This window comes from Giraffa tippelskirchi, chromosome 11 (assembly GCF_054371585.1).
Source record: "Giraffa tippelskirchi isolate mGirTip1 chromosome 11, T2T-mGirTip1v1.2.pri, whole genome shotgun sequence".
Classification (NCBI taxonomy): domain Eukaryota; kingdom Metazoa; phylum Chordata; class Mammalia; order Artiodactyla; family Giraffidae; genus Giraffa; species Giraffa tippelskirchi.
Window position 1 is genome coordinate 107910064 of NC_137285.1, and position 27067 is coordinate 107937130.

Sequence of the window (27067 nt, forward strand, 5' to 3'; positions counted from 1 at the left end):
ATCCTTGTACTCCTCATTACATGAGGAGTTTTCAGTGATAATACATTGATTTGAGGTCCCTTTTTTCAAAATAAATGGTTTTGTATACTATTTTAGCAGGTGTGTGATAGTAAGGTAATAGCTGCTGTAAAAAAGAGTTTCCTAAATCTCAGTGGCTTAACATAATTGAAATTGAATTCTTGCTCACTTAACTGTCCCAAGTCAGATGTCACAATAATCATGATGGTATGATTACTCACCTAGAGCCAGACATCCTGGAATGTGAAGTCAACTGGGCCTTAGGAAGCATCACTACGAACAAAGCTAGTGGAGGTGATGGAATTCCAGTTGAGCTATTTCAAATCCTGAAAGATGATGCTGTGAAAGTGCTGCACTCAATATGCCAGCAAATCTGGAAAACTCAGCAGTGGCCATAGGACTGGAAAAGGTCAGTTTTCATTCCAATCCCAAAGAAAGGTAACACCAAAGAATGCTAAAACTACCACACAATTGCACTCATCTCACACACTAGTAACTGCTGCTGCTGTTGCTAAGTCACTTCAGTCGTGTCCAACTCTGTGAAACCCCATGGACGGCAGCCTACCAGGCTCCCCCATCCCCGGGATTCTCCAGGCAAGAACACTGGAGTGGGTTGCCATTTCCTTCTCCAATGCAGGAAAGTGAAACGAGAAAGTGAAGTCGCTCAGTCGTGTCTGACTCTTAGCGACCCCATGGACCACAGCCTACCAGGCTCCTCCGTCCATGAGATTTTCCAGGCAAAAGTACTGGAGTGGGGTGCCATTGCCTTCTCCACACACTAATAAAGTAATGCTCAAAATTCTCCAAGCCAGGCTTCAGCAATACGTGAACCATGAGCTTCCACATGTTCAAGCTGGATTTAGAAAGGAGGAACCAGAGATCAAATTGCCAACATCCGCTGGATCATCAAAAAAGCAAGAGAGTTTCAGAAAAACATCTATTTCTGCTTTATGGACTATGCCAAAGCCTTTGACTGGGTGGATCACAACAAATTATGGAAAATTGTGAAAGAGATGGGAATACCAGACACCTGACCTGCCTCTTGAGAAACCTGTATGCAGGTCAAGAAGCAACAGTTAGAACTGGACATAGAACAACAGACTGGTTCCAAATAGGGGAAGGAGTACATCAAGGCTGTATATTGTCACCCTGCTTATTTAACATATATGCAGAGTACATCATGAGAAATGCTGGGCTGGATGAAGCACAAGCTGGAACCAAGATTGCCGGGACAAATATCAATAACCTCAGATGTGCAGATGACACCACCCTTATGGCAGAAAGCGAAGAAGAACTAAAGAGCCTCTTGATGAAAATGAAAGAGGAGAGTGAAAAAGTTGGCTTAAAACTCAACATTCAGAAAACGAAGATCATGGCATCTGGCCCCATCACTTCATGGCAAATAGAAGGGGAAATAGTGGAAACAGTGACAGACTTCATTTTTTGGGGCTCCAAAGTCACTGCAGATGGTGACTGCAGCCATGAAATTAAAAGATGCTTGCTCCTTGGAAGAAAAGCTATGACCAACCTAGCCAGCATATTAAAAAGCAGAGACAATACTCTGCCAACAAAGGTCTAGTCAAAGCTACGGTTTTTCCAGTAGTCATGTATGGATATGAGAGTTGGACTATAAAGAAAGCTGAGCGCCGAAGAATTGATGCTTTTGAACTACGGTGTTGGAGAAGACTCTTGAGAGTCCCTTGGACTGCAAGGAGATCCAACCAGTCCATCCTAAAGGAAATCAGTCCTGAATATTCATTGGAAGGACTGATGCTGAAGCTGAAACTCCAACACTTTGGCCACCTGATGCAAAAAAAAAATGACTCAGTTGAAAAGACCCTGATGCTGGAAAATATTGAAGGTGGGAGGAGAAGGGGATGACAGAGGATGAGATGGTTGGATGGCATCACCAACTCAACAGACATGAGTTTGAGTAAACTCTGGGAGTTGGTGATGGACAGGGAGGCCTGGTGTGCTGCAGTCCATGGGGTCGCAAAGAGTCAGACACAATTGAGTGACTGATCAGAACTGAACTGTACCATCCTACTCAATTACTATTGATACTTTGAGTTTTGCAGGACTTGAAGAGGAGAAAAATCAAAGAATAAAAAAGGAATACATAACATATATATATTTGGAATCTAGAAAATGGTACTAATGAACCTATTAGCGGGGCAGGAATAGAGGTGCAGATGTAGAGAACAGACTTATGCACAAAGAGGGAAGGGGAAGGGAGATGAACTGAGAGAGTCGTACTGACATATATACACTGTGCGTATGTGTTCAGTCATGTCTGACTCTGCGACCCCATGGACTGTAGCCCACCAGGTTCCTCTGTCCAGGGATTTCCCAGGCAAGAACATTGAAACAGGTTGCCATTTCCTACTCCAGGGGATGGATCTCCCCGACCTAGGGATTGAACCTGTATCTCTTCCATCTCCTGCATTGGCAGGCAGATTCTTTACCACTGTGCCACCTGGGACGTCCATAGGTACACTACCATGTGTAAAATACATAACCAGTGGGAAGCTGCTGTATAGCACAGGGAATTCAGCTTGGTGCTCTGTGATGACATAGAGGGTTGGGGAGTGATGCTCAAGAGGGAAGGGATACACACACACACACACACACACACATAGCTGATTCATGCTGTTATAGACCAGAAAGTAACACAACATTGTAAAGCAATTATATTCCAGTAAAAAACCAAATTTTTAAAGGAATACAACCAGAGAGAATCTGGTTTCCTTTCCCCTCCTCCTCCCCCCACAAGCTCAAGGCTTACATCAGTCCCTTATCACCCTTTTGGATAACAGTGGCATCCTAAGTGGCCCCTTTTACTGATTTCCCCTCACCCCACCTCCATTTATCCTAGACTCCTCTCTCTCAGTTCCTCTCCTCTAAAACCTGCTTATGTCACTCTCCTGCTAAAGATTTCCAATGACTTCCCATTAAGTCCAAATCCCTTTGTCTCATGTACAAAGACCTTTTTGCCATTGAATCTCAACCGTCTACCCAGTCTCTTCTTCCTTCCCTCCATCATAAGCTTGTCATTCATGAAATATGTTACCTCCTTCCACAAGCCTCTGCCTTGTAAATACTGTTCTCTGGCTTGCACGGAGGTTTCTGCTCCTTTCCACCCCAGGCAGAATTAATGCCTGCTCCTCTGTGCTTTCACATTTCATCTGCTCGACTTCATTGTTTACAGGTCCTTCCCCTCCTCCAGCCTGGGAGCATGTTGAGGACAGCACTGTGGCTTTCACCTGCTTCCCTAGTTCCTCGCACCGAGTGTGCCTCATAGATGGCACCCAATAAATATCTGTGGAAATAATGAGTGATGAGAGGGAAGCACAAAGTGTGAGTGAATGGAAAAGATGGTGAAAGGCGGGAGACTCTGATGCGGAAACAAAGAAATTCAACTTGCCAACGTTTATGCTGCATTAGGTGAAACATACATGCATTATTATTGTTCACCTTATCACCATGAGGCTTTAAAAACCAATAATTTTCTCTTTCCAGGATGACAGTCACCATATAGGCACACAGCTTTATTATTACAAGTCCTAGACCTACAATGATACACACAATAGATCAGAAAAGTCTCTTTATAGTTAAATATAAATATATTTAAGAAGCACAAAACTCCCTTAATATTTTAGTGTTTAATATTAGCTCTAAAATCATTCTCACACCAGGTCAGGTCAGATCATTATTACTATTTATATATTATTCTTGAGTAAAATAAAGAATATGAATGAAAAATGTCCAAATACCTAGCAATAAATCGAGTAAGAAGAATAAATCCAATAATTAGTCTGGGAGTACAAAGCAGGGTTGATTTCATTACATAAAAGTTTCCAAAGGGAACTGGCTGTCTTCCTTTTGAATCTTGATTAAAGGTGTACATCGGAAGGGTATTCTAACTGATGCTCCTTGGGGATTTCTTTCCATGATTTGGCTTCCCTTGAGTAGTTGGTATGATTAACTGGGCTGGTTTCTTTCATAATTGTCCTGCAGCCCTTTGTATTTTCAAATTGCTTTGCAATTGTTTTTTCTAAGCATGCTCTTTAGCATGAACCCATTAGGCGATGTCATGGGGCAAGCCCAGCTCGGGGAGGCTGGGGTGGCAAAGCCAGGATAAAGCCACAGAAAGTCATTCTAATTTTTTAGGGTGTTTTTTCAAAGCATTCTTATTTCCAAAATTAAAAGAGGTCCAAAGGAACAACAACTCGCTCTTTGGACTCAGGACAGGGTTTCCAGATAAAACATAGGCTGCTGCTGCTAAGTCGCTTCAGTCATGTCCGACCCTGTGCGACCCCATAGATGGCAGCCCACCAGGCTCCGTCGTCCCTGGGATTCTCTAGGCAAGAATACTGGAGTGGGTTGCCATTTCCTTCTCCAGTGCATGAAAGGGAAAAGTGAAAGTGAAGTCGCTCAGTCGTGTCCGACTCTTAGCGACCCCATGGACTGCAGCCTACCAGGCTTCTCCGTCCATGGGAGTTTCCAGGCAAGAGTACTGGAGTGGGGTGCCATTGCCTTCTCCTAAAGCATAGGAAGTCCAGTTAAATTTGAATTTCAGACAAACAGTGAATAATTCAGGATAAGTATGTCCCTGGTGGCTCAGATGGTAAAGAATCTGCCTGCAATGTGAGAAGACCCAGGTTCAATCCTTGGGTCAGAAGATCCCCCGGAGAAGGGAATGGCTACCCACTCCAGTATTCTTGCCGGGAGAATTCCATAGACAGAGGAGACTAGTGGGCTACAGTCCATGTGGTCACTAAGGGTTGGACATGATTGAACAACTGACACTTTTAAGTTTTCTTTCACTTTGATAAACAGTGAAAAATTTAGGATAAGCATATCCCATCCATACTAGGCATCCTCTCTTTTTATTGACTAAATCTGGGAACCCGAACTTCAGAAGAAAAGATTTTTCTCTCCAGAGCTTAACCTTTCTGGGTTGAAATTCCCTCATCTCTGAAAATATTATGCTGCATGACTTCTGACTTCTGTTGCTAACCAGGCTATTATGCAACATCTTTCCATCATTCAAGACCTACCCAGGTGTGTAAGTCCAGTGTCATATAATGAGTATGCATGGGGAATAAAAAAAGACCTGAATGTGAACCCCACCTCACTAATGAACTATAGTTTCTTCAGCAAATCCTTAGATGCTCAGATTCTTCATCTAAAAAAATGGGAATAATGTATTTATTCTAAGAATCAGATTAGTTAACTGCTTCTTTTTACATCAAGTTATAAGCAAAGGATGGCTTATTAGAAAGTTACTCAGCTTCTACCAGAAGTTACTCTCAACCAATGGTGAAGTGAGCTACTGCCAAACTCTACAGCCAGTCTCTGTTTTCCTCTAGGACACAACCAAATTTTCAAGCTTGGATAAATTTTTAGAAGATGCCCATGAGTAATCATCTTACCAACTGTGCTCTTTGTTTTTCAAGAGACACAGGTTTGAATGTCGGCTCAAACCCCAAGCTTCAAATAATAAATGGGCAGAATAATATCCGCTGCACACACTTATTATGAGAACTGAGGAAACAGATACAAAGACCTGGCACGGGGTTTCTCATGAGAAACAGCAGTTCCTTCCCTTCTCTGTGGTTCTGTTGGATGCCTTGGTTGACACCTGGCCCTAAGGCCGGTGGGTGTGTTTAAGGGGTGGGTCTCAGTGTCCACTTCCCCCTGCACCTGGCAGCTCTCTTGTCACAGCCAAGCAGGACAAGGAAGGCCTCCTTCAATCCCCAGACGACCCCCAGGATGGAGTCTGAGGTGCCAACTCACGTTGTGTCCCCTGACCTCTATGGATCCACAGGACAATAACAACCTTCCCTAACCTCAACCAGATTCAAACTAGAAAGCAGCAGGAGAAAAGTCGTCTTGACCCAAGGGGTATCCAGCCTCTCCCACACCAGACTCAGTATAATGAAGTCCAGACTATACCAAATTCCCCATCTCTGATGACTGCTATTCCCTCCTCGCACTAGGTCGTCCAGACTCTCTCTCCCTCTTGCCTCAGACACAGCTCTTCCTCACCCACATTTTTCAGTGGAGACAGAAAGATGTCTGCCCTAGGGAATTTCCAACCTGCGCAGAGCATGTTGGATTCACCCTCTGCAGAAGCCAAAGGGCAACTCGGCATCGTGCATGCGCATCTATGGTGCAATAGTGACCTCCAGCGGCAGGTGTGCCTCTGGAAGAGGACAAAATGCCTGCACTCATTGGTAAAGGATATAGATAAGTGCCCTCAAATCCAAGTGCCGGCCCCTGTGGTCCAAGGCATCCAAGTCTGCTTGAGCCCATCCAGTCCCGTGACACCTTGGGGCCCTCCCCAGCTTCCGTTTCCTTATTGCAGGGGTCCCCAACCTCGGAGCCAAGGACTGGTACCTCCTGTCAGATCAGCAGCAGCTGAGGTTAGGAGTAAAATGCACAATAAATGTAATGCACTTGAATCATCCCAAAACCATCTCCCTCACCTCCAGTCCTAGGAAAAAGGCTCTCTCTCAGCCAGCATGCAGGATGACAGGACCGCTTTCCAGAAAATCTATGCACAGCATCTTTAAAAATGTATCAAAAGAGACTTCCCTAATGGTCCAGTGACTAAGACTCCATACTCCCAATGCAGGGGGGCCCAGGTTTGATCCCTGGCCAGAAAACTAGATCCCACATGCTGCAACCAAAGACCCTGCATGCTGAAACTACGACCCAGCACAGCCAAATAAATAAATAGAAAATATACATCAAAAGAAGCATCAGAGTTATGGACCACTTGAATCCAACCATGTCACTCCATCGCTTACAGACCTTAAATGGCCAATGGTTCCTCCCCTGACTACAGAGTAAGGTCTGAACTCCTTAGTAAAGCAGACAGGGCTCTTCAGAATCCAGGCATGACTACCTGTCATGTCTTACAATCTCCCCATCCTCCAGTACACACTAAACTTTTCCCTAATCCCTGAATGGCCTATGCTGTTTCCTCTAGTCTAAATGAACTCCTTCACTTCTCTGCCTCGTAAGCTATGACAAACAGTGTATTAAAAAACAGAGAATTCACCTTGCCAACAAAGGTCCATACAGTCAAAGCTATGGTTTTTCCAGTAATTATGTACAGATGTGAGAGGTGGACCATAACGAAGGTTGAATGCTGAAGAACTGATGCTTTCGAATTGTGGTGCTGGAGAGGACTCTTGAGAGTCCCTTGGACTGCTAGGAGATCAAACCAGTAAATCCTAAAGGAAATCAACTCTGAATATTCATTGGAAGGTCTGATGCTGAAGCTCCAATACTTTGGCTACCTGACACAAAGAGCTGACTCATTGGAAAAGACCCTGATGCTGGGAAAGACTGAAGGCAAAAGGAGAAGGGAGTGGCAGAGGATGTAATGGTTGGATGGCATCACTGACTCTAATGAACATGACTCTGAGCAAACTCTGGGAGATAGTGGAGGACAGAGGAGCCTGGTGTGCTGTAGTCCATGAGGTCACAGAGTCAAACACGATTTAGTGACTAAACAACAAGATCCTTCTTAAGAGTTGGTGGCTCAGGTGGTAAAACATCTGCCAACACTGCGGGAGACCTGGGCTCGATCCCTGAGTCGGGAAGATCCCCTAGAGAAGGAAATGGCAACCCACTCCAGTACTCTTGCCTGGACAATCCCATGGACGAAGGATCCTGGTAGGCTACAGTCCATGGGGTTGCAAAGAGTTGGACACGACTGAGCAACTTCACTTTCACTTTCTTTTCACCAGAAAATGATGTCTTGGTGACACCTTCAGTGTTGTCTCACAGCCACTGTGGGATGTTTTCAAAACATAGCAAGTAGAGCGAACACTAATCTGTTTATCTATTCAAGAAACAATAACAGGATGTCTATTGTAATGCCAGTCATTGTGCTTGGGTATTTGAAATAAACAGATAAAAGAGGCAAGATTTCTGACCTCACAACACTCACAAACCAATGGTAAATATGCCAAGAAATAATTGCTGTGTGGTGTTAGTAAGGTGCTACATGTAAGTTCCATACTTCTTATAAAAATGGGGGTTATTATTTCAGCCTTTGCAAAGGGCAAGGGACCCAACAGTGAAAGGCTTTGACTGGGTCTTAAAGCATGAGTAGGAGCTAGCCAGACAAATGAAAGAGTTTGAAAAAGAAAAATAAATGAAGCATATCTGGGGCATAAAGTAGCTTACACAGAAACAAGAATGCATTGAGAGCAGAGAGCAGTCCAGATTGGTCCGAATGCTATACAACAGTGCTATACAATCGAGAGGTTTAGGGATAAGGTAAGGGCTTCCCTGGGTTGCTCAACAGTACAGAATCCATCTGTTGATGCAGAAGGAGGGGATGAGAGTTTGATCCCTGGGTTGGGAAGATTTCCTGGAGGAAGAAATGGCAACCCACTCCAGTATTCTTACCTGGAAAATCCCAAGAACAGATGAGCCTGGAGGGCTACAGTCCTTGGGGTTGCAAAGAGTGGACACGATTGAGCATGCACGCACATGTGACAGGGCTAAGATGCAGGATGGGATCAGAAGACAGGTCCAAGTGTTTAAAATATTTGCTATGGCACTGAGAAGAAAGACAGCAACATTTAGGAAGAATGAACTGACACAAGATCCAGCCACAGCAATGAAAGACAAGCAAAAGGAGATCAAAATCAGGTATTTGCCTATTACTGATACCCAGACACTGTGGGTGTCAATCAAATCTAGTCTGAGAGGCAACCCTAGAGGGTACACAGATGGGAGTGGGGTGCACAAGACATGGAAGGAGAAGACTCTACAACACAAGGGCTGTCAGTGTAGTTGTGCGTAGGAGCAAAGGTCAAGGTCTCAGGGAATGGGAAGTCCAGGTGGGAAAACAGAGAAGTCCAGCTTCATTCTGCTGAACTGCATCTTTCTGGCCTGTGGTTACTGCAAAGCGGGTGTGGCCCTTGATGGCAAAGAAGTCAGGCTGAAACGTCCAGTTCTGACACTCAGGAGGGGCCTACCACTGAGAGGCCAGTGGAGCAAAGACAAGTCTTGAGCATCTGGGAAATGACAGAGCCTTAGACCCCTTCCTCAGCCTCTGGATAATAAATAGTGACTGTTATAGGGTTTGTTATGTGACCCTCATTGCTATTTTATCATGAATGGAGGAAGACAGACAAGGAAGGGAAATAATGGTGGCTGAGATGGGAAATCATGTAGACCAAGAGACTGCATCTAAGCAGTTTTGCATTAGTGTTCCAAGACCACAAGCATGCATCTGAAGGCCCACAGTCAAAGTAGAACAGGGAAAGACAGACGACACGATCAAGAGAATATTACAGTTCTTCATCAAGTCCCCAGAGCAAGCTGCCTCCTTGTGTCCTGAGAGAATATATCTTGTTCATTTATCCCATGAGAAAATGAGCTCCTTGAAGGCAATAGACACATCTTCCTCAAGTAGCACAATGCCTGGCATGGTGAATACTCAATAATAAATGCTGGTTTGAAATAAAGAATACATATGCAATCCTGGGATGGGGGAATTAATGGTGAAGTTCCCAGAGATACCACGGCTCAGGCTGAAGCTCTAGAAAGTCTTGTACCATCCCAGCTTTGTCCTTCATTATAAACACTGCAAACATGTACATGAGAAACACTGTTAATTTTGGAGGCAGATGAAAATGATTTTAAATTAGGGCTGTGCCATTTTATTTGCTTGGGCAATTTATTCAAATTGCCTAAGATTCCATTTCTTCACCTAATATGCTAAGTTGCTTCTTCAGTCATGCCTGACTCTCTGCAACCCTATGCACTGTAAACCTCCAGATTCCTCTGTCCATGGGATTTTCCAGACAAGAATACTAGAGTGGATTGCCATATCCTCCTCTAGGAGATCACCAGTGCCACCTAGGAAGCCCTAATATACTAAGAAAAAAGTATATGAAGATAAAAATAACAATACTCTTCCCACTAAACTGTGGTGAGCATAAGAAATCATACATGTAAAGCACCATAGCACAGGATGAAGCAAATGACAGATCCCCCGGAAATGGTAGTGGTTGTGATTATAACATGGTATGTCTTCTATTGACAAACTCTGAACCACCAGGAAACTCTGAAGCCTTAGTGGATATTCTTATCCACCAAGTAGTTCTTTTGTAGGACTTAGGACGTGGAGAAGGCCTAGGCCCAACTAGAGAGCTTGTGTCCAGTTGTGCTTGGTTGGAACACACAGATTTGCACTTATACACTGACCTGGCAGTAACAGAGCCTTTTTCTGAGCTTGAAATAACGTCAGTGAGAAGGTCTGACTGTGTTCCTGTGTCATTCTGTTATTGCTGGAGGTAGACACAGTAAGCTAGGAAATCCTCCAAGCAGAATCACTTAGGGCAGTTACACAAGTATTTTGACATCTAAGACACAGCACAATATTACAGATCCAGCTTGGAGGATTGTAGGTAGTAACAGAAAGAAGCGGGGGGAAAATCAGTCTACCTCATGGCTGAGGTTGCTGGTAGTTGAGAGGCATGCTCGATACCTTAAAAATCAGGCAGAGCAATCACCTAGCATCAGTTCCCTTCCATTTGTTGTTGTTGTTCAGTTGGTAAGCTGTATCTGACTCTCTGTGACCCCCATGGACTGCAGCACGCCAGGGTCCTCTGTCCTCCTCTATCTCCCAGAGTTTGCTCAAATTCACGTCCACTGAGTTGGTGATACTATCTAACCATCTCATCCTCTGCCACTCCCTTCTCCTTTTGCCTTCAGTCTGTCCCAGCATCAGGGTCTTTTCCAATGAGTGGTCTCCTCACATCAGGTGGCCAAATTATTAGAGCTTCAGCATCAATCCTTCCAATGAACATTCAGAGTTGATTTCCTTTAGGACTGACTGGTTTGATCTCCTTGCAGTCCAAGGGTCTCTCAAGAGTCTTCTCCAGCACTACAATTCAAAAGCATCAATACTTTGGCGCTCAGCTTTATGTTCTAACTCTCACATCCATACATGACTACTGGAAAAACTATAGCTTTGACTACACGGATCTTTGTTGGTAGTGATGTCTCTGCTTTTTAATACACTGTCTAAGTTTCTCACAGCTTTCCTTCCAAGGAGCAAGCATCTTCTAATTTCATGGCTACTTTTCACATGTGAAATAACCCCTTAGAGTTGGATTCTGTTGCTTCAAGAAAGGGGAGTAAGATTCAATTTCAGTATTCCCCTGGGTTAACAGCCGTATTTAAGACACTGATTTTAGCCCAGAAATGATTGACCAAGACACAGATACGCCCTTGTGCCCCCAGGCAATCCTGAGTGTAAGGCCCAAGAAGTCAATTTGAGGATCCAGGGACCAGAGAAGGCATCCTTTTTCCCCAACTTTCTACTGAGTGTGATGGAGTGAAACAAGCTCATTCTCTTTGTGATGATATATGTTTCTGTAGCCCAAACCTAAGGTCCAGAGCCTGTATCTTAACCACCAGGTAAACATGTCCACATGAATCTCTCAATTCCCCAAATTTAGCTTTTCCAAATTAAGCCATGGCAATAGCATGAATTCCCAAGCACTTTTCTTTTGAAGTTACTTAGATTACTGGATTATCCTAACTTGTCTCTCTTCCTCTGTTTTTATAATCTTTCTGTCCATTCTCCATTCTGCAGCCAGTACTCTTTATATATAAAGAACACATCTAACAAGGTCACCACCAATGACACTCATTACTTTTGGGATAAAGCCCAGACTCTTAAACATGGGATATAAGGATCATAAGACAAAGCCTCTGTTTAACTGTATCTTCACCCATCATTCACCTGGCCCCCTCCCCCACAATCTCAATGTTGAAAGCAACATAGCACAATTATACTACCAGTTTCCCAAGGTTCTCATACCTTCTCTTGGGTATGACCATCATATTATGTTTCCACATACTAATCCTTCATAGGGTTGCTGGACAGATTAAGAAATAGATACAAAGTGCTTATAACTGTACTTTCTTTTGTTTTGTTTTAGTAGAAAGACAAATGTAATTCATCTGTTGAAAAACAAAAAAAGATAGTATATTTTATGTATACTTAAAACTATGCCTAGATGTATTCAAAGTGATACTCACATGGCTTTTTTTTTTAACCTCATTTTAATTAAAAAAACTGTCTATCCAGATATGTGAACATATACTCAGATCTATAAATGGGTAAAGCTATATTCAAGTCTAGAACAATATACTCCAAACTCTCCCATATGCCCTAACCACCAATTCTTGACAGTTTGTGGAGTATTCTCTACCATATGTTTTCTACAGTATTTTTTAGTTAATTTTTATTGGAGTATAGTTAACTTTACAATGTTGTCTTTCTACTGTAAAGAGTCAACTATACATATATTTCATGCATATGCATATATTTCATGTACTTATATATTTCAAGATATATACATATATTTCCTTTTCTGGATTTTTTTCCCATTCAGGTCACCACAGAGCACTGAGTATAGTTCCTGTGCTATCCAGTAGGTTCTCACTAGTTATTTTATACATAGTATCAATAGTGTATATATGTCAATCCCATTCTCCCAATTCATCCCACTTTCTCCCTACCCACAAAGTGCTTGTAATTGTACTCTGAACATATAAGTGCTTAAATAAAGGAATGACAGAACAGAAAGGCAATGCTTTGTATGACAGTAGGAAAAAAAAGTGAGAGACCTTGCCAACACAGATCTAAACTAAATAGGAAGCTCAATGGAAATGATCAAATCTGCTTTAATTTTTTCAATTTGTTTTTCATGGGTCACCTCCAATGACTGGTTTGAGATAGGGAGAACAAAAGCATATTTCAGAAATAACACAGCTAAGCATTACTGAATAACTCAGCCTCTCCATTCTGTTGTCTAAGGCTAAGCACAGAAATGGAACAAAAGTAACAGGAATTCAGAGATGAAACCACAGCTCCCTCTGTAATAAATTAAGGCAAATGCAGGAAACAGTCTAGCTAATGTGAAGGTATCTTTGTTCTTGAAGCATTCTGTCACAGAGCAAAGGTCTAGGTGGTTTAAGGAACAGGGTGAGTGATCTTTATAAACAATTTACACTTCTATGTCAAATAGAATTCTTCATAGTATGATTTAGGGAAAATAGTCAAGGGTAGGTCAGATGTTATCCCAGACCTACACACAGAGTAAGCTACACTGTTAATTCATGTGACAAAGGTTGACTGAACGTCTACATGTATTGGGCACTGAGAGACATAAATAACCAATTACCTGCTTTTAGGGAGCTCAGAGTTGGTGACAGAAATAAGCAAAGCACAAACTATGACAATGCACTATAGATACAGATACACAGATAACCCCACGGGGAGGGAGCTGAAGGAGTTCAGAGGGAATGAACCTCTGGTTTTGGATGGTCAAGACATCTTTACTACAAGTGGTGATGCTTCAGCTGAATCCTGCAGAATATGCCAGGCAACAAGATTTAATAAACCAGGCATCAAAGTGCGGGAGCAAGCGGCATATGGAATGACACAGAGGTACAAAAAGGGTGAGAGGGGAAAGCAGCTAAAGAGACTGAAAATGGAGTTAAGAACAAACTCGTACAGCATCTTTTTTTAATTTTTTCTTTTCCATTTTTTTTTGAACCTTTTATTTTCTGTTGGAGTATAGCCAATTAACACCGTTATGATAGTTTCAGGTGAACAGTGAAGGGACTAAGCCATACATATACATGTATCTTTTCTCCCCCAAAACTCCCCTCCCATCCAGGCTGGCACATAACATTAAGCAGAGATTCATATGCTATCCAGTAGGTCCTTGTTGGTTACCCATGTTAAATATAGCAGTGTGTGGTACAAAATCTTGATTGCGATGTGAAGGACTCTGAACTGTATCCAAGTTGAAGAGAGACCATGAATACTTTTAAGCGTAACAGTGACATGAGCAAATTTGAACTTATGAACTATTATTCAGGCTGCCATCTAGCATCTGGATTAGAGGGGGATGGAGAGGTTTGTTTCCAAGCTGTTGTAGTAATCCAGAAAAGCACTTTTAATGACATCCTGGACATGGATCAGAGATGAAAATGGAAATGAGGGGACAAAAGTTAAAAGGGAATTTCTTTTTCTTTTTTTTAGTTCATATAAAGTTTAATCAGTCAAGTTAATGAAAATATCAAAATTTGTGAGTTAGTGTCTGGCAGAAATTGACTAGCGGACTAATTGACTGACTAACGGATGTGTTATTCTCTGAGGTAAGGAATTTAAGTTGAAAACCAGTTTGGGGAGAGAAAAGATTAAGCTGGATTTGGAAATTTTTAATTTAGGATGTCTGTGAAACATCTAAGAAGAGATATGCAACAAACAGTTGGACATCTGGACTTGGAATTCAAGAAAGGGGTCCACGATGGATAAAAATTTGAGAGTCATCACCAAGCGGGGCTGGCTGAAGCCATCAGAGAGAAGGAAGGACGGACCAGAAAAGCCCCCGGTAAAATATGACGCTTAGAAATTTAGGTGGATGAAGAGAAAAAGTTCATGGAGGGGATTTCAGTGTCATCACCAGAAAGGACGAAAGAAAAACCTTAGGAGATGAGTAGCGCTGGAGCCACGGCATGAGGACAGCTTCAAGAAGGGAGATCTGGCACAGAACTGTCATCTAGGAAAAAGTGACACGAAGAATCAGAGCCTGCCCCACCTCATCTGCCCCGAACACCCAACCTATGTGGCCCACCCTTTCTGCCTGTCTTCCTGCCGCACTAGTCACCTTCTATTATACTAGCCTGTTTTACTTTATTCATCACGTTAGTTCTAGCTAAAAATACCTTGTTTATTTTTTGTCTCCTTTGTATTTGTTGATAGGACATCAGTGTCATGAAGGCAAGAAGCCCATTTATCTTGTTTCCCACTGTCTTCATTTGGATTTCTCAAGGGCAGACCCTGAAACTGGGATGTGAACGCAAGGAGTTAATGTGGAAGGTGATCCAAAGAAACGTCAGGAAGACAATAAGGAATGGGTGTTCAGACCAGTTACCACTGTGAACAACTGGTGTGTAATCCCACCTGGAATGTTTGTCAGCCAGTGTGGAGGACACAGAGGTTTCCCCACACACGTGGGGGCAAACGGGTTGGGATTTCCATTATCTATCTATCTCCTACACTTAGGGGTCCCCAACCTCCAGGATCTAATGCTTGATGATCTGAGGTGGAGCTGATGCAATAGTAATAGACATAAAGTGCATAATAAATGTAATGCACTCGAATCATCCCAAACCATCCCCCCCAACCCATTCGTGGAAAAATTATCTTTCACGAAACCAGTCCCTGGTGCGAAAAGGTTGGGAACCACTGCTAGGTCACTACAGGAGGGATGCTGGGGGATGGGGAAGAAGGGCTTCCCAACACTTCTAGATGTTTGGTAGAATTGCTTCAGCAGCCAGAGAGAGCCCTGAGATAAAACATCACATACAGCATAGGGCGGAGAAGGCAATGGTACCCCACTCCAGTACTCTTACCTGGAAAATCCCATGGACGGAGGAGCCTGGTAGGCTGCAGTCCATGAGGTCACTAAGAGTCAGACGTGACTGAGCGACTTCCCTTTCACTTTTCACTTTCATGCATTGGAGAAGGAAATGGCAACCCACTCCAGTGTTCTTGCCTGGAGAATCCCAGGGACGGGGGAACCTGGCGGGCTTCTGTCTATGGGGTTGCACAGAGTCGGACATGACTGAAGCGACTTAGCAGCAGCAGCAAAGGGAAGCGGAAGTTAGGACAGAGGGTCTTAGAAATAGTATGTTCAAGGGAACAGGAGCAGGCCCTTGACAGCATCCACTATAATTCTCAGATCCCTGGAATAAAAAAGGGTGCCAGGTACACTGTGAGCTTGCAATAGATGTTTGAATGAAAACTGCAATCAGTAACTAAATGAAGGAGTGGCCTTCTCCATCTCTGCCATGTTCCCCTTGACTTCTATATTTCATCCATACTGGACTTTTGACCAAGTATTCACCTCAAGGAGGGGCTTCCCAGGTGGTGCTAGTGGTAAAGAACCTGCCTGCTAATGCAGGAGAGACAAGAGATTCGGATACAATCCCTGGGTTGGAAGATCCCCTGGAGGAGGAAATGGCAACCCACTCCATTATTCTTGCCTGGAGAATCCCATGGACAGGGGAGCCTACAGTAGGCTACAGTCCACAGGATTGCAGAGAGCCAGACATGACTAAACCCGCAGTAGGTCACCAAGGGGACTTCCCATGAGCTGCTCCTATTGACTGTTTCCTTTGCCATTAAATGTCACTTCCTTATAAAGTCTTCTTAACCTCCCTCCCAAAATTTTATGTCTCCAGGTTAAGTGCCACCTCAGCACCCTGTCACCTCCTCCCCTATTATAACACTCACCACATCTGAAATCACTGTCCACCTTGTTCAGTGTGACTGTAATACCCAGCTAAGTGGCTGTTACATGGCAAGTTCAATGTCTTTATTAAACAATTAATAAGTTAAGGCTAAAGTTAGATGATTATGTAGAGGCCTTGTGTAGAAAAGTGAAGAACTGAAAGTCTAGCTAAAAGGAATACAGAAAATTGTTGACAAGACACACAGATTCCAGGCAACAACGAAGAGCCAGTAGAGTCTGGAGATCATTAATACACAGAAATTATAGTGGTACTGATCTTCACGAGTCTGTGTTCTCCAAGCTGTGCTCTGAAAAGAAGGCATAGGAGCTGTAGATGTGGCTGGGGATGTTGATACAGCACTGAGGCTTTCCAAAGGCAGGGCAGAGGGAAACTAATATGGCAAAGGAACTTGGGTAATTGAAAGTGATGTCCTACCTATCTAGGCTGGTCTTGAAGGGAAACACAGAGCCAGGATAGAAATGGGTGTGTGATGAAATGGCTAAGAGAGATAAAAGACTGCAGGTCAGGACTTCCCTGGTGGTCCAGAGGCTAAGACTCTGTGCTCCCAATGCAGGGAGCCCTGGGTTCAATCCCTGGTCAGAGAACTAGATCCCGCATGTTGCAACTAAGACCCGGTGCAGCAAATAAATAAATTTGTTGTAAAAACTGGAGGTTTTGATGCGGGGAGAGGTGGAGGTGCCAAGAGGTGTAAGGATAAAGGACTGGTTAAACAATAGGATGTTAAAGTTGATGATTTCAGAGATGGAGGAAAATTGTGATAAGGAACACAGAACTTCAGATGCACCATGGTCAGGACTGAATTCATCTTCAGTTGGAGAAACAGCCAGGAGATAGATTATGAAAGTTATGGCATTCATTCATCTTGTGATATCCCCTTAAAAACACTTTGTCTATCTGTCTACTGCCCTGTCTACTGCTACTGTCTACCACTGTATCCCTAGCATCTCCATAAAAAATTGGAGACCTCAATGATTACTCACTTAATGAATAAATGAAGTAACAAATGTGGTTTAATCTGGCTTAAGCAAGCAAGGAAACATATTGGAATACACAAGCTAAACTCACAGGATAAGGCAGTCTTCAGATATCACTGGGCTCAAGGATTAAATAATCAGGACTCGAGTTTTCTCCATATATAGGCTTTATCTTCCATCATTGTAGCCTCAGTCCTGGGCTTCATGTGATAGCAAGATCTGAGAAGAGTACCTTTGCCAAAAATGCCACCCAAATTGATTAACATGTCCATTCCCAAACCAGTCACCAGGTACAAGAGGATGCTTCATTATAGTTGTCTTAGGCCTGAATCACATGTTTTACCCTGACGGCTAGGATGAAATCAACTTCACTCCAGTCCCAGAGTTTGAGATGCAGGAGAAATTAATTCTGATAAAGGTAGAGTTAGTGCAGACTGTATAGAAAAAAACAACAGGGGCTCATAAGAAAGAGCATAGCCCATCTCTTCTTCCTAGCAGTAGGGAGCTGCTGAAAGATTTAAGGGAAGAAGCACGGTCATATTTGTATTTCAGAAGAATCATCCTGGAACAGATGGAGGGCACACTAGCAAAGACTGAGGCTGAGAGAAGAACATGTAAGAGGATATCATTCAAATTCAAAACCATCAACTATCAATATATCATTTCTTCTCTGTCCATAGAGAAAAAACCTCCACCTAGATGCATAGCAATGAAAAAGACAAAGTCCTTGCACTCAGAGCAATTCAGTCTCGCGAGGAAGACAGATGAGAAAACAGGCATTCATATTAGATGTAACTACAGCAAGGCTTCTTGATGTGCCAGGAAGTGTCATCTAAGTCTTAAAGATAAACAGGCACTGACAACGTCTGCAACCAGGGCCGCGTACTGTCCTTCGTCACTTCAGTTGTGTCTGACACTTTGCGACCCCATGGACTGGAGCCCACCAGGCCCCTCTGTCCATGGTGATTCTCCAGGCAAGAATACTGGAGTAGGTTGCCACACCCTCCTCCAGGGAATCTTCCCCATCCAGGAATCGAACCCAGGTCTCCCGCACGGCAGGCAAATTCTTTACCATCTGAGCCACCAGGGCCCAAAGACAACCAGAGACAACTGGAAACACTGCACATTTGGAAAAGCAATAAGTTCCATACAGCAAGAACATGGGAGTGTCAAGAGTGAAGCAGAAGATGATGAGACCAGCTCATTAGGAGGCCAAGTCTTAAAAGAGTTTTGCAAACCCAAAGTAAGCTGTTAGACTTCACCCTTGGACTTTTGTAGAACTATGAACATTTTAAAATCAGAGCATGGTATTATCCAATCAGCATTCAAAAAAATCAGTCTGGCCATGTGGCATACAGACTGCAAAATGATATATATGCAAGACCTTCATGAAAGAGACTGTTGTAGTAATTCAGGGCAGAGATGGTGGTGCCCTCTACAAAGATGGTAGCAATGGGAAGAGAAGTAGACAGATTGGAGTGTCTTAAACTCTAGATGCAACTGTACTTGGAAACAAGAATAAGCATATAAAGGAAATAAAGGACAGTTAGGAGTCAACAATGGCAGTTAGAATTCTAACTTGGATGACTGAATAGATAGGGATGCTGTTCCCAGTAGGAGAGCAGGTTTAGGGAGGAAGAGCATGAACTTGCTTAAGGACACACTGAGTTTGAGACACCTATGGAATATCCACGGGGACGTGCCCTGGCTTGTCAGTGGTTATGTGGATCTGGAGCTGGGGAGACAATCTGCAGTTGGAAACATACATTTGGGAGCTATGAGTGGAAAAACGGTAGCCAAAACCTTGAAATGGGTGAAGTCACTCTGGCACAATATAATGTTCAAAGAGAAGAATCCTGGCAGCAAAACTCTAGGAAAAACTGCCATTTAAGGGATGACTGAGGACTGAGCGACATCAAGGGAGACCAGAAGAATAAGCCTAGAGGCAGCGGAGCAGGAACCTGGTCTGAAGAAGGGTTGGAAAGAAGTACATACAAAGATATGAATGGAGCTCCTCAATATCCTGGATGAGAGGAATGAGGGAGTGGAAGGGGGAGAGAATGAACCTGAGGTTTCCAGCTTGCATGAACAGTTGGCTGGTCAGGAGAAGGAAGAAGATGTTAGGTTCTAGAAATAATTGTTTGACATACTAGTGAGACAGCCAGTAGAAGAAGTATGGGCAATTGGAATTCAGAAGAGCCTCTGAATAGCAGTCTAGCTCTGGAGGGGGTCCATGCAGTGGTGGTGTTTATCATTAGGGGAGAAGAGATGGTCCTGGAGGAGCCATTAGCTGAGACTGGAGCCTTAGGAATGCTCTAATTTAAGGAGCAGACAGTGGAAGAGGTACCAGCCAAGAAGATTATAAAGAAACCAAGAACAGGGAAAACTGAATCTGTCCTTCAGAAGAAAGCTTTCTCACCTGTAGCTCACATTGCGCTTTAGGACACTGGTCCTTATATATTTTTCTGCCATCCATTTCTTCATCTGCTTTGGGTCTTAGAAAGTTTAATTACATAATGATCCCAAATATTTTCTAAGTTCATCTCAAAGCATATCAAAAGTCCTAGGACCCATAAGGAGTTCTTAATAGTTTTCTAACTCACCTTTCAATAAAGGACTTGCATGGGTTAAAAGAAGTGGACCACTTAATCCAGAAACACCTTAAATCTACTTCCATATTCAGAACTACTTCAATCATTAGGGTTGAGCAGAAGCACACAGCATCCTTCAAACACTGTTCCTCTTTCTTCACATGGTACTGTGAATGGCTCAGCAAGTGGGCCCATCATTTTCTTGCTAATTAATTTAGGTCTAATTGGTTTCAGCCCACACAACAGTGCAGGTTGTAAGAGAGGGCAACAGCCATCATATTCCACTAAAAGTACCTGCCAGCATCAAAGCACCCACCATTAAGCAATTCACTACCAGGGGAAAGAGTGCTTAAGAGCTAAACAAAGTGAATTAAACCCCCCCCCCCTCCAATTAGCTTTAGAAAAATCTCAGAGTGCTCAGGACTCTGCAAAGCACTGGGAAGCTTTTTATCCTACTATCATCATTCTGGCATAACAGTCTTGCAAGGAGTTACCAAACATTCACCAGCCTGCATGCTGTGTATTGTTTAGAAGGATTTCAAGTTCTCCAAATGACTGGTACCTCTGTAGGTGCCACAACTAGTAATAGTCTGGCTTGTTATTTTATCCCCAGAGACTAACACAGTGTGTATAGATGCTGTACAGTTACACAAGTGACTGAATAAAGAGAAAGGAGAAGGGAGAAGAAAAGAGGGGGGTATGGAACGATTGACTGGAGTTACTCCAATGTCAAAAGTCATAATAAAAGAGCATGATCTTTTAAGTCAAAGGTAAAGATTTCTAGTTATAAGTAAATACTAGGGATGTAATACACAAAATAATAAATTATTTACACTGTTGTATCCAGGTGGTGCAGTAGTAAAGAATCTGTCTGCCAATGTAGGAGACATAGACGTAGGTTTGATCTCTGGGTCAAAAAGATTTCCTGGAGAAGGGCATGGCAACCCACTCCAGTATTCTTGCCTGGAAAATCCCATGGACAGAGGAACGAACCTGCCTGATTACAGTCCATGGGGTTGCAAAGAGTTGAACACAACTGAGTACACACGTATGTCACATATGAAAGTAGTTAAAAGAGAGTAAATTCTAATAATTCTCATCAAAAGGAAAAATATTTTTTTCTTCCATTTAATTTTGTATCTATATGAGATGATGGACATTCATTAAATCTGTGGTTATCATTTCACGATGTACGTAGGTAAAATCATTATACTGTACACCTTAAACATATACACTCCATGTCAATTATATCAATAAAACTGGAAGAAAAATCTAAAAGCAACAAAAAAAGAACATGACCTTTAAAGCTGGAGAGTCAGCCCCATCACTTACAAGCTGTGTGACAACAAACAGGTCCTTTAACCTCTCTGAATTGGTTTCTTCGTCCAATAAATGGGAATACGCCTGCATGACATACTTTAAAGAGTTATAATGAAGTGGAATGGATGCGTTTGAAAGCATTCTGTAAACAGTTGAAGAGCTGCTGCTATTAAAATTGGGGCCTCTTCCTGAAATCATTCTCTACTGATAGTCAGGTCACACTTGTGTCATATAATAATATTTCAGTCTCACTAGACTCCTGGTAAGACTCTTACCATGAGTTTAGGCCCTGATGTACAAAGAAGAATGCAGCCCAGGCCTTAAAGAGCTCACGATTTACTGAGGGATCCCAACATGAAAACGGAAACTATAATTCAAGGAGTAGGAACATGTAATAGAAACCCTATAAATGAGCAGCTGGAAGTCATGAGGGAGGGGCAACGACCCTGCTGATCTGGAGACTGGGAGGGGGGATGGTATTTGAACTGGGTTATAAGGAATAAAAGCAGCTCAAGAGGTGGAGACAGAACTGACTTCTGATGCCTTCACAAAGACTATTTCACTATACAGACTTTCTTCAACTTTGACACTCAGTAGTATGTATTCTACATTTGCCCATGTATTTACATGATGGAGACACAAGAGTCTGTGTTTTCTGACTTTTTCCTAGCTTTGGAATGTTCCTTGATTCAAATCGATTTTTCAGGAAGCAAAGAAAGGTACACGACTGGGGCAGAGGATAGGAGGTGGTTGAGAGGTGGGTTTTGGTAGATCCGGACCAGATTGGGGAAGATGTAGCATGTCAAAATGAGTGTTTCGTTGTTTCAACCAAAGGGAATCACATCAGATTATTAAGAGGTATTGAAGTGATTTTTATTGTCACCAGACAGCTAAGTCAGGGGTGACCCCAACCAGCTGAGACCTGGCCCATCCCCCTTTGCTGACTGTCTCCATGAACGATGCTGACTACATGCCCAGAACCAACCAGACAAGAAAAGATGGTTAGACTCTGGGGGACAAAGGGTGCACTTGACCTGCGCTGGCCAAGCGCAGGTCAAGGCAGGATGCTCACATCACAAGCAGGGCAGCAGAAACACCTGTGTTCCCTCTTATTTCCCCCAGTTCCCCCCAAAAGTCACGCTTCCACCACCCTGTACCACACGAGGTCCCACCAGCCCAGGATTGAAGGCCAATTGTGTGGTGCTGTGACAGCAAGTATTTAAGAGGAAAATAAAGAAGCGACAAGCTGCGACACGCTATCATTAAGTAATCATAATTTCCTCCCTATATTACGACAATAGATGTCACTCTCTCATCCGGAAGGCAGGCCACGTATAGAAACACCATGTCAAAAACCTTTTCAGACAGGGAGAGGGGGGCGAGTGAGCTGGGTGTGGAATAGAATATTTTGATGGGTCCCATCCACCCCGTTTCCCACCCCCCAACTCCTACATGCTCTGATAAAAGTCAGATCTGTAAAGAACTTCAAAGCCTCCTCAGTCTGACAAACAGTAATAAAACAAGATATTGGTAAAAAAAAAAAAAAAAAAAAAAAAATCTGCCAAAGCACATGGAGGAAGCAGAGCTGACAAGTGTTACGACGGTTCTGTTTTTGTAATCAGCAGACCAACTGTGGGGCACTTCCTCCTCACGGGGAGCTGAGCTGGGCTGTCAGCGATGGAGGAGGAGAGAAAGGTCAGGCGGCAGAGGGGTGCGACAGGCCTGGAATAAGCGATTGCACATTCTTCCTGGCTATTTTTCATCCAGTCTGCATTCCAACCAAAGCCCACGGCCTGCTCCAGCCCAACTGTAACCTCGATGGCTCCCTGACCTCCTTCTTCCAGAAAGAACTATGTGAAAAATGGGAGCAGTCTGGCCGCTCCTTCCCTTCCCCCGTTTCATGGAGGGTTGGGGGTGAGGGAAAACCGGACCACGAGGAAATAGCTCTGGAATCCAGGACATCTGGCTTCTATTCAGATCCAATCACTGACCTTGGGAGCATATTGAAAGCATTTGGCTGTCTCAACAGTCTAAAAGGAGCTATTTATTTCAGACTCAACAACCAGACCAAACATATGCTTCCATTTGGAAACAATTGGAGGTAAAACAGAGTTCCTTTTTTTTTTTTAATAAAAGGAGGAAGGTGGAAATAACACAGGACTTCGAGTCAGAAGACGGACCTCCATTCCAACCACTGATCTGCCACTTGCTGGAGACAGCTGTGCAACTTTCTCTGGCTTCCTTAATCACTCCGCAATTTTAGTTTCCCAATTGTCAGACCAGGATTAAATTCCTGTCTCGTGGAGTTATTGAGGAAGAAATAACGCAATGCATCCTCAGGGCCTGATGCAGTGCCTGGCATAAAGTCATTATTTTCCTCAGGCAAATGCTTAGCCATCGTTTACTCACTGGGTATAAAAAATGCCTGTCTCATCTATCTCACCTGGTGCCCCCATGATTATGTGGATAATGCACACCTGAGTGTTCGGTAACTTAAGTGCTTTGCAGATATGAGGGATTATAGCTGGGGCCATTTTGATGCCAGTTAAATTCCTGAAACCAATCCAGGGGAAATTGAGAATGCAAAGTTCCCAGACCATCAGTGGACATTATGTGGCCAGGATGATGACTAACTCTACCTCAGCATTAGACCATCCATACCAGGTCATTATCTAGTTCCCCATGCCTTCCACATAACACCTGTTGTGGCTTCTGCTATCTTGAAAGTAAGTGAGAAGCAGCCAACCTCTTGGAGTCTCACTAGAAAAATCTGCTAAAATACAAAATATGTGCTTGTCCAAGGTATAGCAAGAAATGCTGCCATCTTGACACATGTGTTTTACTCCATTCCCAGCGTATTTTGGAGCTCAGCTAGAAATCACCTGAGACTCCTCTACTTTGGCCAATTGGTAGAACTCTGTGTTTGTCCTCATAAGCTTGGTATCATTTTGTTTGGATGGCTTTCCAAACATTTCCAAGCCATCAAGCCTCACTTCTCTAATCTCTAAGATTACAACTGAGAAACACTGGGCTGGATGAAGCACAAGCTGGAATCAAGATTGCCAGGAAAAATGTCAATAACCTCAGATATGCAGATGACACCACCCTTATTGCAGAAAGCAAAGAACTAAAGAGCCTCTTGATGAAAGTGAAAGAGGAGAGTGAAAAAGTTGGCTGAAAGCTCAACATTCATAAAACTAAGATCATGGCATCTGGTCCAATCACTTCATGACAAACAGATGTGGAAACAGTGAGAGACTTTATTTGGGGGGGGGGAGCTCCAAAATCACTGCAGATGGTGACTGCAGCCATGAAACTAAAAGATGCTTACTCCTTGGAAGAAAAGTTATGACCAATCTAGACAGCATATTAAAAAGCAGAGACATTACTTTGCCAACAAAGGTCCATCTAGTCAAAGCTATGGTTTTTCCAGTGGTCATGTATGGATGTGAGAGTTGGACTATAAAGAAAGCTGAGTGCAAAAGAATTGATGCTTTTAACTGTGGTGTTGGAGAAGACTCTTGAGAGTCCCTTGGACTGCAAGGAGATCCAACCAGTCCATCCTAAAGGAAATTAATCCTGAATTTTCGTTGGAAGGACTGATGTTGAAGCTGAAACTCCAATACTTTGGCCACCTGATGCGGAGAATTGACTCATTTGAAAAGACCCTGATGCTGGGAAAGATTGAAGGTGGAAAGAGAAGGGGACAACAGAGGATGAGATGGTCGGATGGCATCACCGACTCAACAGACATGAGTTTGAGTAAACTCTGGGAGTTGGTGATGGACAGGGAGGCCTGTCGTGCTGCAGTCCATGGGGTTGCAAAGAGCTGGACACGACTGAGAGACTGAACTGAACACTAAGAATCTCTAAACCCTATGAACAGGGGCTACATGGCTCAGCAGTCAAGACTCCACCTGCCAATGCAGGAGAAGTGGGTTCCATCAGTGAGTTTGGAAGATCCCCTGGAGAAGGAAATGGCAACCCACTCCAGTATTCTTATCTGGGGAAATCTCACTGACAGAGGAGCCTGGCAGGCTATAGTCCATGGGGTTGCAAAAGAGTGAGGACAGGACTAAACAATAACAACATTAATACATTGTATAATGTATAAGACTTACACATTGTAATAGCATAGTGGTACAATGTATAAGACTCTTTCACTAATGTGTTCTCATTTTATCTTCACAATCACCCTGTAATCATGTGTAATACTGCAGAAGAGGAAACAGACTTACCAAGTAGCATAGAAGAGCTTCTGGCTCAGAATCCTCAGCTTCATATAAGCTTCCAACCTTCGTGTGTGAGAGAGGTGGGTGTAGGGTATCCCAGGACAAGAAAGCAACCAAGAGGAGCCCTGGGAAACAAAAGTATTCAATGAAGATGCTCAATAACAGACTTTCAAGGATTTGGCCAGGTAAAATTATTCCTCAGTACAACCCCTACCGAACCTTGTGCCTGAAACAAAATACCAGCCCTTAAAATTGTGGAGGAAGCAGCAGACCTATAGTGGAAATACCTGGCCTTCAGACCTGGCTGCAACACCACCTCTTTTCTCCCCGGACGCTCCATATTTCTGACTCTGCGTCAGAGGTTCGGTCCCCTGGGAAGTCAGCCTGACCAAGACACTGAACAGACCGGTTGTCTGACCACCTGCCTCTGAGTTCGGCTCACGGCCCAGCGAGACTTCCCTAGGTCTCCTACTAGCCGGCCAACCAAGTCTTCTGGGAGGACTTTCGGTATCACCAAAGGGTCAGGGCTTCCTTGATGGCTCAGATGGTCAAGAATCTGCCTGCAGTGCAGGAGACTCGGGTTGATCCCTGGGTTGGGAAGATCCCCTGGAGAAGGGAACGGCAACCTAACCGCGTATTCTTGCCTGGAAAATTCCATGGACAGAGGAGCCTAGCGCGCTACAGTCCATGGGGTCACAGAGTGCAACTAATACTAATACACACACACACACACACAGTGTCAGGGCCCACTATGGCCTTTAGCTCAACAGAAAAAGCAAAAATAAGGAAGTACTTCTCCATCCCAATCTAACTTGGATGCTGGCCCCTCTGGGAAGCCTTCTCTGAAGGCTCTTTCTCCCCTCCAACCCCTCCCTCAGGCTGAGTAAGGCGCACACCGGCATATCTCCATGGTGCCTTCCACTCTTCTGTAAGAGCTCTTGGTCAGTTACCGAATCAGGTTCGTTTCGCCGGACGCACAGTAAGCCAAAAGGCTGAGATGCCGAGGTCTGCCCCAAAGACGGTTGATTTGCAAGACAGCCAAGCAGAGAAGCAGGAGAACAAGTTTGAAATTCACCTCCTGAAGGCAAACGTGAAGTTGCTCAGTCGTGTCCGACTCTTTGCAGCCCCGTGGACTGTAGCCTACCAGGCTCCTCAGTCCATGGAATTTTCCAGACAAGAGTACTGGAGTGGGTTGCCATTCCCTTCTCCACCTGAAGGCAAAGAACTGGGGTATTTCTGAGACAAGGAATAAAAGGGTGCAAGGCGGCAGGAGCGCGGGACACGTAGGTAAACTGACGGGGAGAAGAGACGCTGATTCTCCTCCTGCGCAGGCGCAGCTAAGCTAGAGGCCTCTGCACGTGGAGTTTTCTGCCCTCCGCCCCCAAAAGGCCGCCGCGCATGCCCAGTTGGAGGGTCCGCGGTCCTATCCGGTCTGAACCGGCTCAATTTGAATTGAGCACAGCTGACTTGATGGTCCTTGAAAACAGCTGAGGCAGACAAGTGAATGTTGTGGATACGGGTTGCTTCGCGGGCCTGCAAGTGTTAAAACGGCCTT

At 43.8% G+C, this 27067-nt stretch overlaps 1 long non-coding RNA gene across 1 annotated transcript; it reads right to left on the reverse strand.

The window, feature by feature from the left end:
- Positions 1-14096: 14096 nt before the first annotated feature.
- LOC145526216 (uncharacterized) lies at positions 14097-26866 on the reverse strand. The gene is made up of 4 exons (XR_014068771.1): positions 26409-26866; positions 25519-25637; positions 14803-14923; positions 14097-14636 (listed from the first exon to the last, which is right to left on the reverse strand). It is a non-coding gene; the product is annotated as an uncharacterized LOC145526216 (long non-coding RNA).
- Between the last annotated feature and the right edge of the window lie 201 nt (positions 26867-27067).